At 42.4% G+C, this 16,114-nt stretch overlaps 1 protein-coding gene across 4 annotated transcripts in view; it reads left to right on the top strand.

Annotated features, from left to right (window-relative positions):
* ZNF608 (zinc finger protein 608) overlaps nt 1-16,114 on the top strand; it is a gene marked incomplete at its 3' end in the record, with an annotated part of 131,264 nt that overhangs the window by 29,930 nt on the left and 85,220 nt on the right. The window lies entirely within an intron of this gene.

Below are 16,114 nucleotides of genomic sequence, written 5' to 3'. Positions count from 1 at the left end.
GTCAGAGGCTCTTTTCCTCTCCTTCCAGCCCGGTTCCCTAGGGAAGAAGGTCACTTCCTCCACAATTGGCAGGTGGCTTCGCGCTTGCATTGCGACTGCCTATGAAAGTCAATCCAAGGCCGTTCCGCGCGGCATCACTGCACACTCCACACGAAGTGCTGCTACCTCAGCGGCCTGGGCCACCCAGGCCTCGATCCTGGACATCTGCAGGGCCGCTACGTGGTCCTCTCCTTCTCCATTTGTGCGACACTATAAATTGGACATTTTCGCCTCAGCTGAGGCGTCCTTCGGCAGGCGTGTGCTCCAGGCGGTTGTGTCAGAGACCGAATCCCGGGAGCCTTCTTCTGCCCGCCCAGATGGACAATAACTTTGGTATGTCCCATTGCTTGGACTCTCCAAGCGGTGTACAGGAAAATGACCATTGGCTTACCTGAAGGGTCCTTTTCTGTACACCGCGGGAGAGTCCAACCCACCCTGGCTCTCAAGGCCGGGATTCGGGTTCCTCGTGTCAACAGTACATCATCTTGGACGCTTCGCTCCGTCCGCACGAACTGACTCCTTCTAAGAATTCTGGGGGATTGAGCACACCAGGAGGAGGTGTGGCTTAAGGAAAAATAGTTCCTCAGTCCTAAGGGCAAGCAGACTGAATTAACCCATTGCTTGGACTCTCCCGCGGTGTACAGAAAAGGACCCTTCAGGTAAGCCAATGGTCATTTTCCCGAAAACTGGCCCGTCCCGTCCCCCAACGGCATGAATAGCCTTTAGGAGGCTTGTAGAGTGCTCCTGGGGGGGGGCAAAAACGAGCAAAAAATGGCCCATTTTGTGCACAAATTGACCTGTTTTCTGTCAAAAAAGGGCATGCAGAGCCTTTAGGAGCTTTGTAGAGTGCTCCTGGGGGCTGGGGGGGGGCAAAATTGAGCAAAAAATGGCCCGTTTGTCACTCATTTCTGCCCTCTCTAGTCCCCAGGATCACTCTGCAAGCCTCCTAAAGGCTCTGCATGGCCATTTTGATGAAGGGACGGGGTTTTGCGAGGCAAAAAATACTGTATTCAGTGTAGAAGACGCACCCAGATTTTCAGCTTCTTTTTTGAGGAAAAAGGTGTGTCTTATATTCCTAAAATTATGGTAATCTTCCTTTCATGATAGAAAATAATTGTTTTGTTTTTAACAGCAGAGTATTATTATTAGGACTATTATTTTAACAATTTGTGGACATTTTGTTCTTTTAAAATGTGGATACAGTAAACAAGATGGCAAACATACCAATTGTCCTTTGTCCTTCAGATTTACCCACAAAAACAGTGTGAGATAAGTTGAGTTGAGAGATAGATTGGCTCAAACTAACCCAGCCAGTTTTACATCCCTAAGGCAGGACTGGACTCACCATTTCTTGGTTTCTAGGCCAACATCTTATCCATTTATCCAAACTGGCTCTTGTTCTTTATTCTTGTGATCCTAATAACTGGATACTTAGTCAGATATTCAGATACATATTTGGACTGAAAAGTCTGTTACTGAACTATGTAGTAATTAAACAAGCCATCATGTTGTCAGAAGCACCTGTGAAGAACAAAAATGGCAATTGCATTGCTGAGATGGTCATAAATGTCTGAGAGTTGAGAAATGCCTGAATCCTGATCATGTGACTGAAGGGTCATTTTGATGGTCATAAGTATATGGACTGATCATAAGTTACCTTGTCAGTGGTAGCAAAACTTCAAACACTTGCTAAACAGGATGATTATTAAGTCTGTATATGTCTTTTCCTTTGTTGAAATATTCTCAGATCTCATTGAAACTTTTCTATACCATCCTTGTCCTCCCTCTCTCCCTCCCCCCCCTCTCCCTTCCTACTCACCTATGTCTCTGTCTCCATCTATCTATCTATCCATCCATCCATCCAATGCTGAGGGCCAATCTCTAATGAAGACTGCAGAAAAGATATGGGCCAACCATATTCCTTTTTCAACTTCCATTGCTGTCCAGAGAGAACAGCCTCTTGGTTTATATTTTCACATTTTTTCTCTCTACACACACACAGACACAAAATACACAAACACACACTCACATATAGACACACTGCAGCTTGTGGTAGTGGGGAAGTTTAAGTTTTTCCTCCAATTTGATGAGAACTCCTCACATACCACTTGAGATTGGTCATGTCAGGAATTGGACACCACAAGAATCTCTGGAACTCAGTTTTATTGTTAAAAGGTATAGAAAGATTCCCTCTTCTTCTCCTTTACCTAAGAGAATCAAGGCGCGACTAACTTCAGTTTCTTTCTCTATTTCTCCTTCTTTCTGGAACTAAGTTAGTGTTTAGATAACAGCTGTTGAATTCATACTTCAAAGTCACCTCCCTACCACACATACTGAGGACGCCATTCACATTCCCAGCATTGCTCAGCTGGGAAATGAGGAATGCAATTGGCTGGAATGATATAATTGACATGATGGATATGAGAGGGATGATGTTCACGAAGCATCTGTGTACATCTTTTCAGTAATATAATACTTCTGCATTTGCCATCTTGTGTTTTAATTTTGTAACCTCAAACCGCAACTTCAACCCTGCCAAGAAAATTATATGAATGTTGTCACCAGGAGTCAAGCTTATCTCAAGGGCATGCATACAAACAAAAGCTTTCGACTAAAGTGTTTTAAAGTTTTGCTAATTTTTACTCTTTGAAAGCAAGTTGGAGGAAATAGATAAGAGCATTATTAATTTGATGTTTTTAAACAAATCTTATTTTTTACTTTTGATTTTTTTCATTATTATTATTTTTTGTCTGTGATTATACAAATAACTTGGGCAAATAGGATGACCTGATTTTGCCTGGGTTTGAAAGCTAAGCAGGGTCAGGCCTGGTTAGCATTCAGATGTGGAATGCCATATATGTAGGCAAATCGGGAAGTAAACAAAAAAGCATTCTAGAAAGCAGCAGAAAAACCATTTCCATACTGTTGCCAACAAGATATTTTAGCCAGTTATTTTTGTAATAGCTCAGATGTTCTCATAGAATAGCATTTTTGTTGATTAAACACTATGCCCTCTATGGTTCTGGATGACAGAAAAAAATACAACAACTCATTCTAAGCCTGCCTGTGCTGTTTGTTCAGATGAGCAAAATTTCAGTTTGTTTCTCATGTTTTGCTTCATTGTCATCTACTGGCACTTAGCTCTAATTCCATGTTAGTTACTCAGTTGGATCAGCCTGATGAGAAAAAGATAGGCTTTTTCCTAGCACAGCTGTATTTTCTTTTGGAATAATCAGGAAGATTGTTAAATTCTATTCAGTAGCGATTGTTGTAAGGGGACTCAAGTTGTGGTATAAGGAGATTTTGCAGATATGTTGGAATATATACATAGAATATTAGAGCATTGTGACTATTATCCATCCATAGTTTTCTGTATACAAAAAAGAGATCTTCCTTTGTGTTCAGAACTTAGCTTGAAAATGTGCCTTCTAGGAATGTGTCTGGGTCTGATGTAGTTCATTCTGGCTGGAGCTTAATTGCACAGGCATTTTAAAGTTTGATTTTTATTTACTTTTATTCTTCATACACATGCACACAAATACTCCATGTATACAGTATATATTTCTTATTTCTTGTATAGCTTTTAGGATGAAGGATGATATTGTAGGAAGTTAGCACCCACCCCTCTCCTAGAATTATTAAATATTCTAGGAAATATTAAAAAGGCAGAACATTATATTTTCCTGATGAGAAAAGGAGAAACATGTTTTTAAAGACAAACCATCTCCCTGCGTCCCTCCCCCCGCCCCATTTCAGCTCCAGGGTGATGGGATTAAGACCTTCACCCTCAGGACATGATAGGTTTAGCTTTATTACCCCTGCATGGCCCCATGGGAGTCTGGCAACCAATCAGGATACCTGTCCTTACACAGGAACAGGAAGCTCCAAGGTGGGGCCCAAGAGAGGGTATAAATCAATCAATCAATCTCTCTCTCTCTCTCTCTCTCTCTCTCTCTCCCTCTCCCTCTCCCTCTCCCTCCCTCCCATGTGCTCGATTGCGCAGGATCTCAAACTTTGTGGTCCTGTCCACCATTAATCCATCTTTCCAAACAGCTTCCATGTTTCCAGTGTCTTTCTCCCCACTTGGAACTGAACCCAGATGGAGATTTCTTCCAACAATTTCAAATGTTTTTAACAAACAAAGTAGTGGGTATATCTTGGAGTTTTCACACTGTAATGATCTTTACAGGTGGATATTCAGTAGCTGTAGTAACACTTTTTCTTTTCATTTGGGAAATATTGCAGTTATTTGTCCTTTACAATACTCCCACTATTTATTAAGAGACGGTTCTTTTATATATATATATATATTTGAACTTTTCCTTTATTTTCTAGAGAATAATTTGGCTCCCAAAGGCTCTTTCCTGTGGGGCTAATTAGTGTTATGGTATACTCTGCTCTGTCTCAGTGTGTACTACACCTGAAAAAGCAGCTACTCAGAACTGATATTTAGTTAAATTTAAAAGCTTATTTTTCAGAGTGCACCTCTAAAATCATCATAAATAGCCAAGAATTATTTATTTTTATCCTGCCTTTATTATGTATACAAATAACTCAAGACAAACATATCTTCCTCCATCTATTTTCTCCACAACAACTCTGTGGGGTTAATTGGGTTGGAAGGCCACTCTGCTGACTTTCATGGCTGAGACAGGATTTGAATTCACAGTCTCCCACTTTCTAGCCTGGAGCCTTAATAACTAGACCAAACTCAGTTATACATATATATGGTTACTAGTTATTTCTTTATTTATTCATTCACAAATTAATCAAGATTTATAAGACCACTTAACCCTATAGTGTGATTCTGCAACAGGTGTGGGTTCTGGTTGCTGCTTCTGCTGGTTTGCCCAGGGACGCGCTTTGTGCTTGCGCTTCACAGGCACGCGCATTTGATGCATGCTATTCACGCATGCACAGTACTTTAAAAAATGCTTCTGCGCATGGGCAGAAGCAAAAAACAAGATGGTGGCACTAATGGTGCCTCTGAGAGAACTGGTTTGGGGGCGTGGCAGACCAAGTTACTACCTATTCCGCCAAACTAGTAGGAACCTACCTCTGCTCTGCAACCTTGTAGAGTCTGTTTATTTAGTGGCAGTGTATTTTTTATTTGTAACTCTCACTACGCTTATTATATCTGTTGTTGCAGTTAAATATAACACTTAGATTTTGATGGATTTCATTTTTTTGCTTCCTTTATAATTCTTGATCAAACGTAATTTTATTCATTTCTCCAATTTTTCTTTAAACTCTTAGGGTTTGATTTCCCAAATATATCCAGACAATCTGTATTTTTGGATAGTGATAGCTCATTTCTTACGTTATTTGAACCCTAAGAAAAAATTTGTTTCCCATATCAATTTGCACTTGACAACAGTTAAATTTAGTGTGGTGGGTTTGACCAGACAGGCTATTCCAATAGAAGATATTCTTCAGTATCTCCTTTTCCCTTAAACATTTCCATTACTCTTTTTTCTTTGTTTGCATTCTGGGTAAATCTCATTTATACTGATTAAAATTTGCTAGTGTAAGGTAGTAAGCATCATAAATTTAGTGATACTACTGTGTAAACCAAAAGCTTCTCCATCCACTGTTTGCTTTGTGGTAGATTTATTTATTTTCTGCATGCCATGTGCCTCAAGCTAGAAAGCTAGACTTTTAAGGTTGTGTATCATCTAGTCACAGCAGATGGCCTGTTTCCAGTAATATGCTTTTATTTCTATCTCCTGTCTCCTGGCTAACATAATCTTGAAAATAATTATCATTCTTTGTATCTCTTTATAATCCCATAGTAACTGGAGAAATAGTTCTGCTATTACCAGTAAGGATTTGTTATGAATAATGGAAAAATATACTTAAATTAATAATTTGACTGATAATTACACTAACAGATCAAATTGTGTAGGCTTTTGATAAGTACAACATGAATAGATGTTTTGCATTTTGATACTTTCCTTTCCAGCCTATACAGAAAATAATAGCTTCATAACTCTGTGCCCTTATTGCTGAGATATGACTGAGAAAACAGCATGCCTTACAGTACAGCACATTCATTTTCATCTAGTACCCGTTTATTGCCCTGAGCCCTGTAAATCTGTCAGCTCTTCACGATGCTTTCACCTCTTTCTTCATTTGCTCCAGCTTCTAGTTTGACAATGTTCCCCTGAGGCAGAATTCTAATCTGCTTCCAATTAGTTGCAAAATGTGACTGAAATTTCCACATTATGACTGCTGTTTTACTTGCACGAACACATCTAGAAACAAATTAATGCTCTTGAATATTTATTTTGTGAGCTCTTAGGTTTACTTTCAGGAGGAAATTGCAAAATGTTTTCAAATGACGTACAAGGGCTACATTTTCATTAACATTTTAAACCTAAATCTGGACTTTAAATATATATTTTTTCTAACTAAAAAGCGAATGAAATATTTTTGGAATCTTGAAGTTCTTGATCATTTATTATGGATGGAGGGGTTATATATTGCTGAGTTTTCAGTAATTATTTCATCCTGTTTTCAGTAATGTCTTTGTACTGGGAACAAAAATAAGCAAAAAGTCAGTCCTTTAACCTCTGTGTAAAGAATATATGTTTTAAAAATATTGATCTAGAAGGCCTAATGCAGGAGTGTCAAACTCAAGGTCCAGAGGCCAGATCCACCCCACTGGGTGCTTAGTTCTGATCCACAGGGCCACCCTGCAAACAGCCCATTTTCGCTGGCAGAGCTCTCGGACCACACAGGGACCCCTGACTCGAATGACATATAGCTGGGCACCCCCACCCTGCCTCTCTAGGTCAAACACAACGCTGATGCGGCCTCAATGAAATTGAGTTTGATACCTCTGGCCTAATGCGATAGCTTACCATGTGCTGCACCTATGCTTTTCACCTTGATTATTTCCACAATTAGTATACAGTAGAACCTCTGATCACAACCATAATTCATTCCATAACTTTGGTCACAAATTGATTTGTTGTGATCTGAACCTAATTTTGGAAATACGGTACTTACAAAAAAAATGGTGCAAAAAGAAAATTGTGAATTTTGGGGGTGGAGACCAATTTGTTCGTGTTCAAAAACATTTGTGACCAGAAATCTACTAGATAGTATAGCTGTGTAATAGATAGCTAAAAAAAGAAATTAGTATCCTTTCATATTAATAACACTAAACATTTTTTAATCCCACACTTTTAAAATAAAATAATTTTAGAAGTTATCACAAAGAATACCCAAGAAAGTATTTACCCTGTATTTTTACATTTCAGATGTTCTGTGATGCAACCTTTTTCATGTGTAATGATGTTCAAATGACAGTTTCCCTGGAACATTTTCATTTTCCCCCCAGACCATGCCATTCTGGCTGATCTATGGATCTAGAAGCTTTCAAAAACAAATTTGCAATTTTTAGATATGGCCTAGTCCTAAAAAACCAGGGTGGCTATGGCTAGAAAAACCAGGGTTGCTGTAGCTAGTCCAGTGTTTTTTGGAATCTTCTATCTTAAAATGATATGTTTTGTAGTTATGTACCATACAGTTTGCAGTATAAAAGGTACTTCCCCCTGCTAAAAAAGGGTGGAAATGTTGGTGTGCTCTTATACACTGAATACAGCCATTTTTGGCCTCCAGAAATCCTGATCCGTGTGTCCCGTTTTCACTAAAAACAGGCTTGTTTTTGGCAAAAACGGGGCATGCAGAGGGTTTGGGAGACCTGCAGAATGCTCCTAGTGGCTGGGGAGGGCAAAAATGCAACGTGTGGGGGCTTTGGAAGGTGAAAAATGGGCCCGTTTTTCACAAAAACAGACATTTTTGCCCTCTCCGGCCCTCATGAGCACTCTGTAGGCCTTCCAAACCCTCTGTGTGCCCTGTTTTTGCAAAAAAACAGGACTGTTTTTGGCCTCCCAAACTTCCCAGTGGCGCCGTTTTTGCTCTCCCCCAGTCGCAAGGAGCATATTGCAGACCTCTCAAACCCACTGCGCATGCCGGTTTTGTGAAAAACAGGCTCATTTTTCACCTCCAAAATCCCCCACGCATCATGTTTTTGCCTTCCCCAGCCCCCAGGAGCACTCCGCAGGCCTCCCAAACCCTCTGCATGCCCCGTTTTGGCAAAAAAAAAAAAAAATCTTGTTTACCTTTTCGAAATCTTGGTGTGTCTTATACTCGTATGTCTTATAATCTGAAAAATACGGTATATATTGTAGTAAAAGTGTTAAGATTTAAGTATTAAATCACTCTCTCAGATCAATCCACCTCAAAGGAGAATTGTGGGAAAAACAGGACGAGGAAGGAGCGTTGTGTACATTATGTTCGCCTCCTTGAGTTACTTAAAAAGTAGTACACAAAACTTCATTACAAGTATCACTCTTACATTTTATACTGAAATGAATCTGAGGAATCAAGGAAAAAGGGTCCTAGTAGGTCAAATAGTAGTTATCAAAATTAGCCAAGAAAGAAATGAAGTTTTAACTGTCATCAAGTAACCAGAACTAAAATAAATCCCTAGTGCTATGAATGAGCATGGGGAAATGAAGACTATATTTCTCAACAGGGAGTTGAAATTTGAAATCTTAGTTTTGTTGCTTCCAATACAGGGCTCTTCCCTTTGGCCTAGCCTCTGCACCACGCACGTTCACAAAGGTCTTGGTGCCGTTGGCGGCTCACCTCCACTCTGTCCCGGTGAGACTCTATTGTTACCTAGACTACGTGCTCGTTCAAGCCGACTCACACGCACAGGCGGTTCTGGATCTTCACCTCACCACCCAGACTTTGCAGGCCCTGGGGTTCTCCATCAACTTTCCCAAAAGTCATATCTCTCCCTTGACAAAGATCCTTCATCTGGGGGTGGTGATAGGCTCAGTGGCAGGCCTAGTTCAACTCTCTCCAAAATGACTCATCAGCTTCCAGTCATTGGCATGGCATTTTCGCGCAAGGTCATCTTCCATCCTGACCTTGGTCCGCTTGCTGGGCAAGATGATGTCATGCATAGGGATCGTGCCTTGGGCTCGCCTCCACTCCCGACCCTTGCAGTAGGCCCTTATCCCATCCCAACGGAGACACATGAGCAACTCCCTGCAGCTTATCCATCTACCAGCAGATCTACGCCTGTCAATGAAATGGTGGCTGTCCCTAGCTCTTTGACGTGTGTCCCATATTTGGGAACAGGGTCACATCACCATCACCATCGACACAAGCTTATTCAGTTGAGGGGGGGGGGCTGATGAACTCCAGGTTGGCGCAGGGGCGTTGGACAGCATTGGACCTGTGCCACAATATAAACTGGCTGAAGCTGAAGGCGGCCCGCTGGCCCTCCAACAGTTCAAGGACTCGATCTCAGACTGTCATTTTCTTCTTTTAACCAACAATGTGGCTACAAAACCCCACATAAACCAGCAGGGCGGGACTCACTCCAGAGCCCTCTGTCTGGAAGCCCTGAAACTCAGCTCTTGGGCAGAGAGACATTTGGCATCACTGGTGTTAGAACACATTTCGGGCACAGCCAATCACTAGGCCGATTGGCTCAGTCGCATGACAATAGACCATGGGGAGTGGCAGATCCATCCCGACCTGTTCCAGAAGATTTGTCAGCGCTACGGGTACCCATTGGTGGACTTATTCACAACGCCAGCAAACACTCAACTCCCGAGGTTCTTGTCCCGCTTTCCAGCCCGAGCAGCAGAGGGAGTGGACGCCCTTCAGTCCAGATGGTCTTTGGGTCTTCTATACGCCTTCCCCCCTCTCCCACTTATCCCGGGGACCTTGAGGAAGGTAGTGGTAGAGAGGGCGGACATCATTCTGATTGCACCACACTGACCCAGATGGCCTTGGTTTGCGGACCTAATCCAGCTTTCCATAGCCCCCCCCCCCCCGTGGAAGATTCCTCAGGAGGAGATCTCCCTGTGTCAGGGGGTACTGATCCACCCAGAGCCTTAATGGCTCCACCTGACCGCCTGGCACTTGAGCAAAGCCTCCTGAGGAAAGCCGATCTATCCTCCCGGGTAATAGCTATCATAGAGGCATCCAGGCGCCCTTCCATCATACGGATTTATAATTCTACGTGGTTGGCCTTCGTTAGATGGTGCACCCCCCCTCCAGATATGCCCTACCAAAGCTTCAGTTGCTCACATCCTCAAATTCCTCCAAAAGGGATTAGACGGGAGTCTCTCCCATAACACCCTTAGGTGTCAGGTAGTGGTCTTGTCATATGTCATACCCGGGGACAGGCATTTGTCTCTGACGCACCTTCCTTTAGTCAAGAGATTTCTAAGGGGAGCTGCCAACTTGCGGCCTCCCCCCATACACAGGTTCCCCACTTTGGATCTACCATTAGTGCTCAAGGCCTTGACAGGAGCTCCCTTCGAGCCACTGCACACAGTGCATCTTAGGTTTCTGTCCATGACGGTGGCCTTTCTAGTCACCATAACTTCTGCCAGGCGCATTTCCGAGTTGGGGGCCTTGTCTTCCAAGGATGACATTTGCCAATTTCACCAGGACACGGTGATCCTCTGCTTGGATCCCACCTTCCTCCCTAAAGTCAATTTACCCTTCCACCGGGTACAGGAAGTTATCCTTCCTAATTTGCCCTAATCCCTCCCATGAGGGGGAGCGTCTTTGGCACCACTTAGACGTGCGCTGCACCTTACCCATTTATCTCCGGCACACGTCTCTTATCTGCCGCTCTGAAGTCCTTTTCATTTCCTTCCAACCGGGCTCCTTGGGGGCCAGGGTATCATCAGCCACGATCGGCAGGTGGCTGCATCAGGCCATCTCAACTGCCTACAAATCCTTGGGCTGGCCGGTTCCCTCAGGGATCACTGACCATTCCACATGGAGTGCCTCAGCCACAGCCGCATGGGCCACTAGGGCCCCTTTCGAGGACATCTGTTGGGCATCCACTTGGGTCTTCCCGTCCTCCTTCATCTGTCACTATCGGTTGGATGCTTTTACATGTGCTGAGGCGTCCTTTGGACGCAGGGTCCTACAACAGGTAGTGACCGCACCTTCCCCTGAGTCTTAGATTCCCTCCCTGGGACCGAGCTTGGGTACGTCCACGTGTGGCCCCTCCCTTGAGTCTACTGGAAAAAGAATGTTGGTCCTTACCTGAACGTTTCAGTAGACGAGAGGGAGGGGCCACTTCCGACCCCAGTTATATTAGTTGATAGTTAGTGGGGTGCGGGACGGTCGGCTGGTCTGTTTTCCTTCTGTTTGTATCTGCTCCTATACAGTTACTTTTGGACATTCGCCTTTGAGGAACTGGGAGCCAACAGGGAAAAGAGGAGGTTAAAATAAATTTCCCTCAGTCTTTGGACCAATCAGGCTTTCGGAATATCCCACGTGTGCCCCCTCCCTCTGGTCTACTGAAAAGAAACTTTCCGGTAAGGACCAATGTTCTTTTTATATCTTCTGGATGAATTTGTTGCTTTTATCATAAGAACAAAATAATAAATAGAATCCCTGAACTTTTCCATTGGATTGTAGCCAAGTAGTCAGAGAAAAAGGGGGAAATATGAATAGCTTTAATTGTACAGCAAATTATTTGTTTGCAAATTAAGACTTATTCAGTAGCCAAATCTTCTGGACAACTAGATACTGAAGTCTAGGGCAGGGGTCACCAACCTTTCGGACCTCAGAGACCACTAAATTCATAACTTTAAATCCCGCGGACCACTAATATGATCTGCCTAATGACTGGCTGGGTGGGCATGGGTAAGTGGTCATGTGACTGGGTGGGCATGGCTAACTCAATGTCACCCACATTGAGGGGCGCCTCGCCAGCCTCTACTCATCCCTCCCCTCCCAGCCACTCCTTGACTTCCCACCTGGGCTCCAGCAGTTGTTGGAGCTAAGCAGCCACCATAAGGAAGAGGGCAAAACAGCTGGCTCAGTTCAAATTGACCAAGAAGGAGGCTCGGCGGAAGCACCTCACTGAGGACTATGAGCATAGGCTTTCCAAGCAGAGGAAAGATCTGTGGGAATGGAAGGCCAGCGGGCTGAGGTGCTCAATCAGTTCAAGGACTTGATGCAGTCTCACTGGAGCAAGATCCTCCGGTTCTTCGCCACCAGTGGCACTTCCCTCCAGCTTTTGTCCAAGCCCCCGCACCAGGAGGCTGAAGCAGACCCCAAGTCAGAATTTCTGCCCCCCTCCAACCCACACAAAAAGACCCCAAAGGGGAAACTCTCTGCAGCAAAACAAACATTCATTGCATGTTTCCATCCCAGGGGGCGTAGTTTGAGGACCCCTGATTTAGTGCAATATAAAAAATGCAAATATTTTTTCTGCAGAACATCAAAATTTTCTCGCAGACCACCTGTGGTCCCCTGACCACCAGTTGGTGATCGCTGGTCTAGGAAATGAACATCTGGCTTTATATTTTGTGACACATTTTTGCTATTCACTCCCCCCTCCCCCCTTGCAGAGGCATAAGGGGGAAGGGAAATGGATTGTTTGATAGATAAGGCGGCAACACAATGTGCATATTTGAAAAGGGAACAAAGGATTACATGAAGAGAACTATCAGGTTCTTCTGTCTGTCAGGAACCTGACTATTCTGGAGCATCAGTTGTTATAAGTAAATGGAGCTTATCCCTTTGGTTTGCTTCAGTTGGAAAAAATAGAAACTAAACCAATGAGACATTGCTTTGAACTTGAACAACTATATTTGCTCAAACCTGTTTTTCCTTACATGGTTCGGTCATCAACAACAAGGTGGTAAAATTGCATCAGTTGGCCATTATTTCACTATTCTAAGTAATTAATGTATAGCAGGAACTGATAAAATATATGCAAACCCATGTCAACCACATTTCAATGGGAAAAAGACTTAGTTTTATTCTACTTAGTGCTATATCTATGCTAAAGTTTGGACTCTTACTTGGAATAAATCATACTAACTTTGGCTCATAATGGAAATAAGGTGGATATAATTATCCACACATTAATGTTTTCCCAAGGTGCTTCTACTTTGATCATTAGTTACATAGAACAGGAATGGGTAACTTACAGTTTCAATTTTCCTTTTATTTGTGATTACAAAGCCCCTTGCAACTTATATAGCTAAATTTTGATTTCTTAATAATTTGGACAGGAAACATATGTATTAGTAATCCTTGATTTATAACTATAATAGGGACTGGAATTTTAGCTGCTAAATTATGTCACTGAATCATGATGTGACTGGACCTGATTTTACAGCAGTTTTTACTATATTGTTAAGCAAATCAGATGGTCATTATACAAATCATATTGCTGTTAAATGAACCCACCTTTCCCAAGTAACTTTGTTTGTAGAGAGCCAGGTGGAAGGCTGAAATCATGATCATGTGACTCACTAATGGTATCCTATTATCTTCACTACCGGTTTGGTAGCGGGAGCATTCTGCCATCGAAAACAGAGCTCCGGATGACTTCCTTCAATGTTCCATTTTTGGCTGCATTGGCCTCCTGCAACCCTCTGCCAGTGAAAATGGAGCTCAGGAGGGCTGCCCATGGTTCTCCTGAGCTCTGTTTTTGCTGGCTGAGGCACCGCAGGCCGGTCCTTTGCTGTTTCCAGGGCAGCCCTGCGGGCCAGATCTAACCACCCCACGCGTTGCATTTGGCCTCCGGTCCTTGAGTTTGACACCCCTGCTTTATAGAGAACTAAAACTTGAAAACAATTATTCCTCCAAATCCTGCTTTTTCTTATCTGCATGATAAGCCAGAGCTTGTGTCCTTATTCCTCACAGGTTTACCTTTAGCTTTCACCAGGATATTTGTATACAGTTTTTAGTCCCCAAATATATTCCACATTCAAAACTTCAAGGTAGAGATATTGAACAGAATTCCTGCTTTACAATAAATAAATATGTTTTCCCTCTTCAATTGCTTATTTGCTAGCATTTAAATTCATTGACTTATACAGAAGTAACTGCTGTTTACCTGCAGCAATTGCAAGTGTCCACCATATTTATATAGGTCAGTGATCACTAACCTTTTTTCCCTCGGGTGGCGAAAGCGCATGTGTGCCCACACCCATAATGCCATGCCCCCCGCATGCCCCACCACCCGCACATGTGCACATGCCCCAGCGTGCCTTGTTTTGGGCCTAGCAGGCCTCCCTCAAGCCTCCTGAGGCCGGAAACGACTCATTTCCAGACTTACGGTTGGCTCGTTTTTTACCCTCCCCAGGCTCTGGAGGCTTTCTTGGAGTCTGGGGAGGGCAAAAATGGCCTCCCCCAGCCCTCTGGAGGCCAGAAATGGCCCATTTCTGGACTTCCGGTAGGCCTGTTTTTCGCCCTCCTAGACCCTCTATGTGAGCCCTGTACTTACCTGGCATCCAAAATGGGCCGTGTGGAGACTACTGGGAGGGAAGGGGTGGCGGGGCCAGCAAAAAATCAGCTGGCTGACACATGCACATACATGCTAGAGCTGACCTCGGGCAACGGCTGACATGCCCGCAGAGATAGCTCCGCATGCCATTTGTTGTCATCATGGGTATAGGTAACGTTCATGCATATTTTTCCATATAGTATAACTTTTAAAATTAATTTATATGTTTGTTGTGTTAAGCACTGTAAGTATATATTTTAACATTGCAAAGTGTCTGGAGATGCATAGCAGGAAGATAGAATACTAATGTGGTTAAATTTGATTGCAGGCTTTGCGTTCACTTTCTAAGACAAAATAAACTTCATGGCTTGTGGTGGAAGGAAAAACTATCCCTCTCTTTATGAAACAGAAGAAGCAAATAGATATTAAGCATTTTTTTGTGCCAGATGATTTCATGATCAATGGAACTCCCTTCAGTTACAAAATATTTAATAGTCTGGATAAGAGTGTACAATTGTCACCCATTTTCTCATAAGCAAGTTTCTGCTGATCTCAGTGGGAAATTTTTTCATGCAAGTGAGAGAAGGATTGCAGGCTATGAATTAGGTGATTGTATCATAGTTAGCTCATTAGTTGCCATGCTGTGTTCTGCCCTACCCACTGTGCAGGCAACTGGAACAACACTATGAGATGAGATTTCCCTACTGTGAAATCTGGGAGCTTTACCAGCCACTGAAAGCTCTCTCTCTTTTTGTTATAGTTACTGCAGTTCATAGGAGAACTAAGAAAATACACACAAGCAGTAATTTATCTGCACAGTAGTTTCAGTCATTAAAGATAATTCATTGTCAAAATAATGTTAAGGTTTCACAGTATACTATTTCTTGCAGCAACTTTGTGCAATCTTTTTATTTTTCTAGTATTATAAATATGTGATTCTGTTTTTCAAAACAATACCAAGTAATGCATGGGAATATGGAGACCACCATGGCTAAATTAGGGATGGTTCTGAATCTTAGACCTAATATGAGAAATGAATATTTATTTAGAATGTAATGGTATTCATGTGTAAAACTTTCTTGTCTCTAAAAGAAACAAGCCTCTTTTTCCCATGCAAAGCTGAATTGTTTTTCCATTAGTAGTATTTTCTTACTAAAATTCCATTAAATAACAATAAATAGTATCTGTAGACATTTCTGAAGCATGTCTGCTGCAGTATGTTGCATAATATATTTTTTCAGTTCACCCTGGCAGTTTGTAATTGAGAGTTGATACATACAAAATTTAGAATCTCTTGGCTTGACACTTCAAGATGGAATTTTTCTCTGCATTTTTTTTTCCTTTTCTTTTCTGAGACAAGTACATTCCAGTCTCACCAAACAAATCCAGCTAAACTCTTGGTGACATAGCTTTATCACAAAATTGATGGGTAGCTGGAACATAGCCAGTAAACTAAGGCAGGTTATGTTTAAGAAGTCCACTTATATGAATAGTGGGTAGCAGATTCACTTATCTCATGGAGGGGAAGCAAAAAAGACAGCATAATAAATATGACAGCAGGGTTGTGCAAATGATTCAGAAAAACACTATCATAGAAGGTTCAAACTACTTTATATGCTAACCCTTACAACTCAAACATTAGTTCCATATTTCTAAAAGGATGAATGTATGTTAAAATAAGTGAAGGAAGATCTGATCCAGGCTACTTCTGGTTCACACATCACAATTTTTTTCAGCATATATAATATCCTAGTGAATTTCTATTAAGAAAGAATA

This window comes from Natrix helvetica, assembly GCF_964273705.1.
Source record: "Natrix helvetica genome assembly, chromosome: 2".
NCBI classification, from domain to species: Eukaryota; Metazoa; Chordata; class Lepidosauria; order Squamata; family Natricidae; genus Natrix; species Natrix helvetica.
The sequence above is the reverse complement of the archived record's forward strand: the minus strand, read 5'-3'. Positions and strand labels throughout refer to the sequence as shown.